This window comes from Dendrobium catenatum, unplaced genomic scaffold (genome assembly GCF_001605985.2).
Source record: "Dendrobium catenatum unplaced genomic scaffold, ASM160598v2 fragScaff_scaffold_1056, whole genome shotgun sequence".
In the NCBI taxonomy this organism is placed as follows: domain Eukaryota; kingdom Viridiplantae; phylum Streptophyta; class Magnoliopsida; order Asparagales; family Orchidaceae; genus Dendrobium; species Dendrobium catenatum.
In genome coordinates, this window is record NW_021319518.1 from 2,683,536 (window position 1) to 2,696,748 (window position 13,213).

At 29.9% G+C, this 13,213-nt stretch overlaps 1 non-coding gene across 1 annotated transcript; it reads right to left on the minus strand.

Annotated features, from left to right (window-relative positions):
* Nucleotides 1-12,454: 12,454 nt before the first annotated feature.
* On the minus strand, nt 12,455-12,561 carry LOC114580494. The gene has a single exon (XR_003701930.1). It is a non-coding gene; the product is annotated as a small nucleolar RNA R71 (small nucleolar RNA).
* Nucleotides 12,562-13,213: the final 652 nt, after the last annotated feature.

Below are 13,213 nucleotides of genomic sequence, written 5' to 3' on the forward strand. Positions count from 1 at the left end.
TGAAATTAAGATCCTTCTATCTTCTAACAGTAATCTATCTCATATGAATAATGCTCAAAGTCTTTAAATCATATTAAAGATTTCTAGATTAGGCTACTGCATTTATCATACGAATGTGATTCTAATTTATGGTTTACTCTTCCTTATATTAGAGGGTGAGTTTTGTTCTCTTATATCTGAAAGATAATCGCACAACTGAGATTCTTTCAAGGTGTTAATAGGAAGCCAGCTTGTAAAAATTAACAAGAGGTACAAAATGAGCTCAAAAGAAAATTGAAATGACACGCAATGACCTCCAAATAATTACAAGATATGTCAAAATGTATCACAAATCAAAAGATGCACAAAGTGCACCAGATAATATAAAAAGAGGCATAAAATGATCCCAAAAAAATAAGTTTCATTCTCTTTCAAACCTTTAAATCTTAGAAGAATTCATGTGCCATTTTATATCTTTAAAAATGTGATTATTTAAACTCATGATTTTGATTGAATACTTTGTTATATTATTCTATCAGAATGTTTCATTTGAAATGAAATTTGAACATATCACTTTTCTATTCTGATTAAGATTTTTGTCTTAAGAATATTTTTAACCTATAAGGAGTCCGAGCTAGGGTTAACAAGATTGGTTATTCTATCTTTTCAAGATTTCAGCATAGTTTATTCATTTATTATTGATTTTAGTCCAATCACAAAGGAAATTTATCATTTAAGCTACCAATACCACCTCTACCCGATCAGGGTTCCTCTTTCTACTTATTTGTCTATGATTGTTTATATGTTTGTACTAGTCCTTTTTTTATGTATTTTGTTATGTTTAGTGTTTTTATGGCTTCCTCCTTTATGAGATGTCAAAAGGTAGAGAAGTGTGTTGTTTTACTTTTATTTTTAGTGGAATTTTATCTATTTTATTTTTTTGTCTCATTTTATTATTTCTTTAATTTAATATATATATATATATATATAATCCAAACTTATAATCCCCACTTGTTTTGGAATTTTTAGCAGCAAGATTTGCCATCATAAAAAGGGGGAGATTGTTACAAATTTGGATCTAAGTGTTGTGATTTCGATTATAACCAATATTTTTGTTTTCTTTACCACTATTATTATTGCATATCTATTTTTTTGCCCTACTTACTAACATTTCATGCCCATAAGATCACTTGTAATGCAAAGTAGTTCATGAGCCGATAGACTAGAGTTGAGTCTATTTGTTACTTAAATTTCAATGTACCAATTATTTATCTTGAGTCAAGTCATGTATCTGGTGAACTCAAAGCTAAGTAACCTTGCACACACACACTCAGAGGGAAAATTTTAGTAAGTTAGAAAATTCTTTATTTTTGACCTGATCATACATGATGATCTCATATCGTACTAGACGATCAATTAAAAAGAAATACCCTATCTAGGGCATCATAGTTTAAAGAGTGATTAAACTAATCATGTCAGGTGATCCCTATCATCTAGAATGATAAGTTTAGGTTGTGAAAACAACCGCCAACCATAATTTTGGAAACATTTTAATTTTTAGGGTTGTGATCCCTAAATTTTGTACTAATCATATAGGATTATGTTGATTATCCTGGATGCTATAGGATAATCGTTCTTAAAGTAACCCTGTATTTAGAAGAACAATTATGGTAAAATATACTTCAATGCGATTGTACAAGATAATCAATGAAGATCGTACAGAATAATCAATGGCAATCATCCTAGATGATAGAGAACATGTTTGGTACGATAAGGGATAGCCAGCTATTGTACCAAATGAATACCATAATTTTTCAACTAATCATCCAAGATGATATACCCATACCATACTAGATGAGAAAGAAGTGCATGGGATGATAAGGCACTACTAGACATCATACTATATGAAGTTCAATACTTAAAACAAATCATCTAGGATGACATTTATATTGTACAAGAAGATCATCCTATTTTTCTTTAACTAATCATACATAACAATGCCATTCTTCCTATCTGAAAGGGCTATTTTGTACTAATCATATAGGACAGTTATTCGATCATCCTGGACAATCAGTTGAGCATAATTAAAAATTATGGCTTCTTTTGGAGGTTCTCTATTTAGGCAATTGTACTAACCCTTGAGTAAATCTTTTACTGTGGACTTGATCCAACAAGGAGCTTAGAGAACGAAGAGGGAGAGATTGATAGAGAGAGATCCTTGTGAGGTGGAGTTTGTGAGGGAATCACAAAGGTTAATCCAAGCAAGTTATTCATCGCCTTCTTTGAGTTGCTACACTAGTTCCTTAGTGGTTTTGGAGAGATCATCTTTATCATTAGATCCAGGTTATCTGCCTACTACAGGAGGGAGTAAAAGGATTCCTGGGTTCTTTGCCTTTACCAGGTGGGTGAGAAAAGATTCAAGGTTCTCTGCCTCACCGTGTCGGTGGAAAAATTATATATGGGCTTCTCCGCCTTGCTATGGGAGCAAAAGGAGAGTCACTTAAGTTTAGTGCAATACATGGAGAGGGATTATCCAAGGAGTGGACGTAGGTCAGATTTGACCAAACCACTAAAAAATATCTTATTGTACTGTTATTATGAAAATTATTTTTCTTTCGCATCAAGAGTTATTATTTTATTTAAAGTATTTTAAAAGATCAAAAATATATTCTTTTTGTTTAAGATTTTTTAAAACTACCTATTTACCCCCCTCTATGTTAGCCTCGGGCTAGTTCTATAGGGTTCAACACCCCACAAAAACTTTCAAAAGGGAGTCGTATAATCATTCTCATATCAAGTTGGGATTTAAATAGATTATGCCTACTACCTGCCTAAAAAGAAAATTATCTTTTATAAAGACTTCAAATTGGATAAACAAGTTGAAAATAAAATAAAAATAAAGAATAAAAGGAAAAAAAGAAAAGATAAGAAGAAGAACCATTCCTTCATTAAACACAATGTTCTCTAGCACTCTACTCTTGTATAAAGAGCTTGTAGAATAGTCCAATAAGCACAAAGGTGTGGTAGAGGATGGAAAATTGAAAGAAAGAAAATGTATGAAAAAGGAGTATATAGAAAAAAATTATGTGATACACATTTATTTATAGTCCAACTCGAAGAATGGCTCATGTGCATTTGAGCAAAATAAATGAGAAATAGAGTATACAAACATAACTGAAAGAAAAAAATTTGAAGTGCCTCTAAAAGCATAAATGATGAGGACATGGTTCAAGAACTTATTTAGGATGATTTAGGTAATCTATTCTTTTAGAATCTTAGAATATATGTGGAGTATATAACTCTAACCTTTCGATCTCAGCATAATAAAGCTTGGTTGGCAATTAAGGTAGCTCCCACTATAGGATTTTAATGTAAAAATAAAAAATTTCTCCCCTCTATTAATAAAAGTTTTGGAAATGATGTAAAACTTGAAGAGATATTTATTAATAAAATAATGTAACTCCCATTAGATAGGTATCCCACTTATGTTTAAAGTCTAGCTAAGAGAGGCTTATCACCATTTATTTGGGCCAAAGGAAAAGCTCAGTAATTTGAGAATATATGGAATAAATAATATTATAAACTAAAATTAAATGTAGGGAATGGCTTTAACACTACTGGTCTAGTAGATAACGATGAATGCTACTTAGTCATTTCCATCAATCTTAAGTATGACAATATTTTTACTAGGATTGTTAAAACCTTAAACAAACCTTTCTTATTGGTTTAATATTTTAAGAGTTTTTGAAAGAGTATGTAGCATTCATCGTTATAAATATTGTTGGTTGAAATTGTAACAATCTCCCCCTATTAATGATGATAAATATATGTCCTGATTATAACAATCTCCCCCTTTTAATGATGATAAATATTGTTGGTTGAAATTGTAAGTTAATTTAAATTTCCTCCTTAGCTCTCCTCCTTACTATGTGATCTCTTTATAATAAGGAGAAAGCTGATATTTATATATATATATATATAATTATAATTATTTTTTTAAAATAATAAGAAGCAAAAAAGCATAACAAATACACATAGGCTAAAAATAAAAAAATAAATCGCACTAAAGAGAAAAACTAATAAATCCAACAACTTCTAACTCCCCTTTCTGACATCACTGAAAAGGAGATCTATGAACTAACATCAATACAAAGTAACGCTGCAAAGAAAAGTGTAGAACTTGAAAACAAACTATAAGGAATAAATTATAAAGCATATTACACAACTACCCATAGGAGGGTCCCTGATTAGTTGGCGGTGGTGGTGGAGAGAAGTAATAATAGATGGCGGTAAACTAATCACTAAACCACTAGAGATACTACTCGTGCTACTACTGGAGTGGTTCACTGTTCTAAGGGGACTACTCTATATATGAATTGACCTTCAACTCAAGCTACTAAAAGTGTTGAGTCCAAGCATCCTGCAAGTAATTACAGTCAAGGCGACGGGCATGTCATATGGATTCTCCCCCTACTTCTACTTCATATTTAGAAGTTGATACATCTTCTAGATCCCTGTGATGCTCACTAAAGATGATGTGGAAAGAGTGATCTTTGAATAATATATGAACTTAGTCAGGTTGTGTAGAAAAGGATTGGTTGTATTTTTTTCTTGGATATAGCCAATGATGTGTCCTAAAGCTAAGTTTTACTTATTGAGGACCACATATTCCTAATGGATGTGAGATTTTATATGAACCTAAGTATTGAATTGTGTGCTAGTCATATAGTAGTAGGTGACTGAGGATAGTAGTAGAATGACATTAATTCGATCACCGGCTTTAGGTATGACATTATTTGAAAGAAAGTGCTAAATGATATATGTGTTAAGGAATAAGGAACTCATTAAGGGTTTTGGTTGAGGTGTAGGGGATTTTCTAATGATTGTTTTTACTTAGGGTCAGTTTTAATCTAAAGAGCCTAAAATAAAATGTGTGAGGGATTGATAAATGACAGGTGGAGGTTTTCATAGAGATCATGTAATGTAATGGTTACTTTTGTGTGGAAGACTCCAGATTATAGAGTAGTTTGATTGGTGTTAATGTAAAGAATGGGAAAAAAATCTAAAAGGAGCTCGGTATGATATGTAAAGATAAGACAGTTAATGAACTAAAGTGTAGATGTATTAAATAATTCAGGTACCTAATAAAAAGGTTTTACTTGATTAAGGTTTTTTGAATATGTGATGGAGGCTCCTATATGGTAGTATCATCATCCTCCTCAAATTAAAACGTATCATCCACCCTTCAGTGGAGATCCATACGACTATCCTTTGCAGCTAAAGAAACTTAGTAATGGACTAGAATTAGAGAAGGGGAGGGGTTTGTATTTTGGTATTGTGAAGCAAATGGATGATTTCCCCTTTTTTGTATAGCTTGGGTTAATTATACATTATGATAAATGGTTTAAACAATATGAATGAAATCCATCAATAACATCTCATCATGTATGTTCATATAATGACCAAATTATATGGTATGACCAAAGAACATCCAGTATAGTCAGTGTAAAAGTTATCTTCTTGAGGAGTTATTGGTACGACTATTGACCAAAATGTATCATATAGTAGGATGAGTAATTTGACCAGTTTGATCAGTAGTAATAATTAATCGTCTAAAATAGTTAATAGGTTAATTATTGGTGCCAATGGTCGAATCCTATATGGATCATACAATATAATTAGTATATCGTATAGTAAAAGTGAACAAAAATTTAGGCTTTTCTGAGTGATGATTAGGGAAAATTCTATAAGAAAAAACATATAAACAAATACTCACAATTCACAATATATAATTTTGACAAAAATAAAAACACAAAACATAAACAAAAATAAACAAACAAACACACAAACAAACCTTAAGTTACCTCTATCCTTATTTCTCTAAGCATGAATATCAATGACACTTAGTCAAGTCCTAGGTTGGATAAGTATATCATAATTGAGGAGTTTGGTAATGTCTACCAATTAATTTTTAGTATTCAGATCTTGTAATTTTATGTTGCTTTTTGCTACATGATCCCTAATAAAGTGATGTTATGTTGATATGCTTTGTGCTTCAATGTTTGATTTGAAATACAAATTGCACTAGTGTTTTTGAACATGATAGAGATGTTGTCTATAGATAATCTATGGTCAAGAATTTGTTACTTCATCCATAATACTTGGGGAATACAGCTACTTAGAGATAGATATTTTACTTCACTGGTGGATAGGGCTAAGGAATTTTACATTTACTAGACTTAGAAATTAAAGGGTGGCCTACGACTTGGTAAGTATCAGAGGTACTTTCTCTATCTACTCTATACTATACAAAGTCTAAATCTAAATATCCTATAATATCCAAGGTACTATTATGCCTAACATATCATATACTTAACTTTTGGGTGCCTATAAAATATCTAAGGATTATTTTCATGGAATTCAAATATGATTCTTTCTTATTAGCTTGAGATTTAGTATATAAATAAACACTAAAAATGATATATGGTTTGCTAATAAGAAAATAAAGTAGTGATCCTATTATTTCTATATATTTCTTTTAACTAACTTATTTTCTAACTACATCCATATCTAGTTGGATGATTGAGCTCATTGGTGTATTTTTGCTTTTAAACCCATTCATATCAATTTTTTTGAAGATCTTCTTAATATATTTAGCATGACTAAGGAAGGTACCATCTTCACTTTGCTTAACACTAAATCCAAAAAATAGGCCAGCTGTCCCATTATTCTCATTTCAGATTCCTTACTTATATTAAATAAAAGCTCATAATAATGATTTTCATTTGTAGATCAATGAAATATATCATTAGCATAAATTTATACTATGAGTACATCATGTTTAACTTTTATATGGAATAAACTAGTGTCTACACTACCCTTAATAATGAATATATTTAGGAGAAAGTTGTTAAGTGTCTCAAACCACACCCTACATACTTGCTTTAACCCATATAATTTTTTATTAAGTTTATAGACATGACATGGGAATGAGGAATTTTCAAAGCCTAGTGGTTATCCTACATAGAGATCCTCTTTGATAACTCCATTTTGAAGGCATTCTTGACCTCTATTTGGTATAATTTGAAAATATAAAAATAATAATATGACACTAATGGATTCTAACTTAGCTATCGAGCTAAAGTCACCAAAAAATTAACACCCTCTTTCTTGTTATACATCTTAGCCATTAATCTGGCTATACCCCTTAGCTACTAATCTAGCCTAATTCCTATTCATCAATCCATAGTCATTCAAAATTTTTCTTAAAAACCCATTTAGTGCCTTCTACACTTTAATCCTTAGGTCTTCTAACCAACTACCATTCATCATTCCTAATGAATTGATTCAATTCTTCTTATATGGCTAAGATCCAAAATGAGTCATTCAAGACTTGATCTACATTTGTTGGATCTATCATGGAAATAAATGTAATATAACAGACTTCTTTTTGAAGGCCTTGTCTTTTTCTAACCCTTACAAATGGATCTTCAAATATAAGCTCTCTTGAGTAACTAGAAGAATATCTCTAATATCTAGGAAAAGGATACCAAGGTTCTTCTCTAATTCATATGTCAATATGTTTTACACCATGGGTAATCTTGACCTCATCATCATCCTTTATCCTTGGCTCAACAAGTCCATCTGACTCATCAGATGCCACATGGGTGGATTCCTCTACAACTAACACTCTTTGTTTGAAGACCCTTTGGACTTTACCTACTAAGGAATAAACTAATAAAACTCCATCATCTTCCTTAGAATTAAACTTTCCTAAATGATATTTTCCATTCACAATCACAAAGAATTTGCAACCAAAAGCATGTGGATCGATATGTTAAGGAACACGCATTTCAAATTCCTTATTTATAGTGTATTACCCATAAGTAGTTCATATTGTGTCTTATTTAGGTTGGACTTAATTTTTTTCCTTATTTAGCACATAGCAAGCAATATTCAGTACCTTTGCCTAAAAATATCCATGTAGTGTATATTATTTAAACATTACCCTAGGATCTCTACTTCTGTGATATTCTTCCTTCTAGATATTCCATTATATTATGGTGTCCTATGGGACAAAAAATTGTGATCAATCTCAAATTCTTTACAAAATAAATCAAATTTTTTATTCTAAGACTACACTATGATCACTATGAATTGTAAAAATTAGACATGTTAACTTACTCTGAATCCAAGAGGTCAAAATCTTAAGCTCGTCAAATGACTCACTCTTATGTGCAAAGAATCTAACCCATATTAATCTAGAGTAGTACTACTATCATAAATCTAAAACTCTTAACTCCTACACTAGTTGTACTAATGGGTCTAAATAAATATGTCTAGAATCTCCAGAAATCTAGTGGAAATGATATCCTTAATAGAATGAAATGTGTACCTAGAGTTTTCATAACTAAAAAGCATCACACAAATGATCTTGAGAAAAATCTAGCTTATGAATTCCTCTAGTTAGATCTTGCTAGGTACTACATAAGGGTTTTTATACTAGCATAGCATAGTCACCTATGCCATAGCCACAATTTAACCATAATAGTTTTCAAGAAATAAAGATTATCAGAAATATCAATGCAACCCAAATCAAGCATATAAATATTATTAAATTGTTTATTTTCTCTAATTATTTTTCCATTCAAAATAACAAGCCTTTATTTAAAATAAATTTTACATCAAAATATTTGTTGCATAGTTAGCTAATGCTAATTATACTATGTTTTAACTCTTCTACTAAAAGTACATTTATAATAAAAAAAGCCATTAGTTTTACCAATTGTACCTGAGTTAATCACTTTCCTAGTGGTTTTGTCTCCTAATATTACCTTGCCTCCTCTCTTGGCTTCTAGTATGATAAAATACTTTAAGTATCTACTCGTGTGTTTTAAGTAGCCACTATCCAGATACCACATGCTCTCACTAGATCTCTTATGAAAGCATTTATAAAAGCAATCAAAGGTAAAAAATTTGAACCCAAGTGAGTTTTGGTCTCGCCTTCTAAGGTGAATTTTGCAAGTGAGTGCATTGTGTCCTAGAAAGCCACAACAGTGATACCTAAATCTTCGAAATGGGTTCACTATTAATGGGGGATAATGCATCTTCGTAGGGATATATGATGCATGTTGTGACCTAGGTTTTGGTTTTAAGTGAAAGTGTAGGACCGTGTGTATTATTTTGAAGTAGTTTTATTAACTTTTATAAATGATTATTTACACTTTTATAGTTAGCCACTTAAAAAAAAAATATCACACCCACTTTTCAAATAAGAAAATTATCCTTTCAAAATTGTATGCTACGTTTTCATTTTCCTATATGAATCATGAATTTATTCAAAAATGGAAAAAATTTATTATTGGTTAGCTCACATACTTCATCTTGATCAGATTTTCTAACACAATTATTTGCCATTAAGCGTAAATTTTTTACCTCCTCTTCTATCTCTTTTTTGAATGAGTCTAAGGTTAAGTCTATCGATAAGGCTTTTTGCATCCTCCTCTTTATCTTATTAGATCTAAAATTTTCTTTTACCTTTTCTTTAGTAGGGTGGCTCTTAATATTAGAGCAACTAGATCTTAAATCTCCTTACTTCCTGCACTCAAAGCAAATAATTTTAGAACAAACTTTATTAGATTTACCTGATTTACCATTATTCCTTTCATGGTAGGACTTTTGTTTCTACTTTAGGAATCTTTAAACTAAAAATTCATTAAGGTTATATCATCATTCTCATCAGCTCCATAGCTATTTGTATTTATTTCATCAACCTTCATTTCCATGATTTTCACCGTTTTTTCTTATCACATATACCAAACAACCTTTGCTCACATTTTGCTCATAACCAAGGAGAGATCCCAGTATATTATCAATAAAATGTGCATTCAAATATTTATATTTTAAAATAATGGTGGCTTTTGCATTGTATGAATTAGTTGTGCATTCAAATATTTAGATCTTGAAATAATGGTGGCTTTTGCATTGTATAATCAGTAAAGAACATATAATCTTATTAACTTTCTCAAAATTGTAGAATTCTCTTTCAAAAGCATGTAATGAAGTTAGTATTTTGGTAAACTTAGTGTATAATTAGATATAGTTTTTTCTAGGATTCATGAAGAAGAGTTTATATTCATGCATTAATAGATTTAAGCAAGATTTTTTTTTAACTTCATTTATACTTTAATATGTGATGTAAAGTTTATCTCAAATATTTTTTCAAGTAAATGATAAGTGTAAGTAATGTATTATTTTATACGTTATATTGCAGTGAAAATATGTTGTTTAGTTGTGTTGTTTAGGAATAATGTAGAAAAAATGCAAAAAACATTTAAGTGTCATCTAGCATAATGGTGTTGGACCAAATAATGTCAAAGCACCATCAAAGGCATCACCGGAATGCCACAATATCATCATGGAGGTGCCAGTTTTTCTATCGGACAGTGCCGCAATGACAAAGAGCCAGCTTCACAACACCCATCTTATTATCTTCAAGCATCACAACATCACAATATATGGCACTACAGCATGTGCAAGTCAGTAGTGCTGCATCATGGTAGTTATAACTACCCAAGGATATGACCTGTCAATGAAATATTGTGAATGTTCACTAAGTAGTGCTGCAATATGGTAGTCGTAACTGCCCAACGATATAACCTGTCAGTGAAATATTATGATTGTTCACTATGTAACCGATCGACAAAAGCAAGCACTGTGACGAAGTCAGAATAATAGCACATCGACGTTAGTTCATTTTTTGGACAAAGTAGAGTCAACCTTTCAGGTGCCACAGTGAAAGTTTCCTCCTTCATTTTTTTCCTATAAATAGTCGATGTGTTATATTTGTAGGGGAGTTCATTCACTTATTTAATTTCAGTATATTTCAGAGAACATTTCTAATTCTCTCTTATGGTTTCAACTAAGAAAAATTAGGAAAGTATTTAATCTAATCATTAAAGTATTAGTTTGTATTTGTTGGAGCAACTTTATACATTAAGGAAAAAGGGGTTTAGAGGAGATTCATTAAACTTTCTTGGTGATAACATTCTATTGTATTTTCTTTCTTCTATGATTTCAATGGAAATGAGGTTTCTTATCTTTTCTTTTATGTCTGGCTAATTCCTTAGTTTTAGAATGATGATGCAGATAACATATTATGTAATAATGAAAATGTTTATGCTCTTAAGTTAAAAGTTCTTTTCAATATTAACCCGCTCTTAATTTAATGCACATAGTGCTCATATGTGTAGTTAAAATTTAGTGTGATATATAACATCAATGGGGTAATACAAGAATAACGAAGAATATTAGAATAGTGTGTTTACATACCAAGATATATGTTATAAAACATGATAGGTTCCTAAGGAGATTATATAATTATAGGAGGTTAGTAGATATCATTTTCACCCCTATAAGTTCGACAGAGATCTAAGGAAGCATATGTTTTGAAACACATCACAATTAAGAATTTCATTAGGAAAGTTATGCAATTTATAATCATCAATCCAAAATACTTTTCAAATATTATATTCATTATTTTACTATCTTTATTCAATGATTGAATCTCCATAACAAACATTTTTACTAAAGTAAGATGATTTAATGATTAGAGCAACAATAGTAGTTGATTGATAGAAAGCATACTTCCTCTTAGGTTTAACACTCTACTATATCACTTTATTACTTTATTTGGCATGTATACTTTCATATATTAAGTGGATTTATAAATTTATATCAAAGATAACCTTAGCATTATTTAGGGACGATAGAGACTTAAGTATATATTTTTATAATTTAAAATTACACTCCAATATAGCCCCTTCCCCATAAGGTTTTTTCCGATGCTGCTATGGAAGTGTTTTACTTTTTATAATATTTTAACTATATTATTGAATGAATTGCATAGTTAGACCCACTTACATATTTAATTTTATTTATTTTCTTAGATCACTAATTATATGCTTTGTTTTTTTCTTGGTTGCATGATTTATAACCATAAATTGGAATTTTTGGAATTTAATATTGAAATTGAGAGAACACTTTAAAAATTTCAAAAAAAAAACAAAAAATATTTTAAAAATGGTTAAACTTGAGTTACAGCAAAATCTTTCTAGACCTCTTAAGGATTATGCAAACTCTTTAGTAAAAGAATTCATCAGACCATAAATATACCTACAATCCAAGCTAATAACTTCTTATTAAAACTAGCTATTATTCAAATGGTTCATAACTCTTAGTTAGGGAGCACTCCTATAAAAGATCTTAATTTACATTTAGCCAGTTTCTTAGAAATTTGTTTAATATTTAAATATAATGGTGTTAGTGATGATGTTATTAGACTTCGATTGTTTCACTTTTCTCTCAAAGATAAAGCTAAAATGTGGTAAAAAATTTTATCTCATGTTCTATAACCACTTGGAATGAATTGGCTCATAAGTTTCTTGATAAGTATTTTCCACCTTTAAAAATAGCAAAACTTAGAAATGACATATCTTATTTTACTCTCTTTAGAGGATAATCCAATTATGAGACTTGGGAAAGATTTAAGTAACATCTTAGAAAATTCTAGCATCATGCATTACCTGATTGATTGAGTATTTAAACACTTTATAATAGATTAATATAATCTCTTATAACTATAATTGATGCTTAAGTTGGAGGATCATAATGTCTAAGCAATTTGAGGAAGCTTATAAATTAATAGAGGAAATAGCTACTAATAAATTACATTGGCCTCCTGAATGGGTGAATCCTAAAAAAGTAACTGAAATTTATGAAACTAATGATTTATCAAACTTGACTGCACAAGTTGTATCAATATCTATGAAGTTGAGTACAATAGAAGTAAACTCTAGAATAAGAACTTAGTCTTTAGGGAATAATCCCTATTCGAATACAAAGGATTGAAAATATTAATGTAATTGGAAAATAAAATAATTCCTATTAAAAATAAAAAATTGATATTCAAAATTATTAACTATATACTCCAAAAAAAATGGGGACTACTAAAATACTTCTATCATGGAGAAAAAAAAAGAAAAAGATGAGTATATTCAAAAATTGGCATTAGTTAAAAGCATGGAATCCAATTAAAATCTTATATTTAAAATTCATATATTATAAAATAAGAAAAATAGTACAAATGATGGTGAACTAATAAAAGTTGTAATTTTAACTACTAACATATCTAATTTGTAAATTATATTATTCATTTTAAAATTAAAAAAATAAT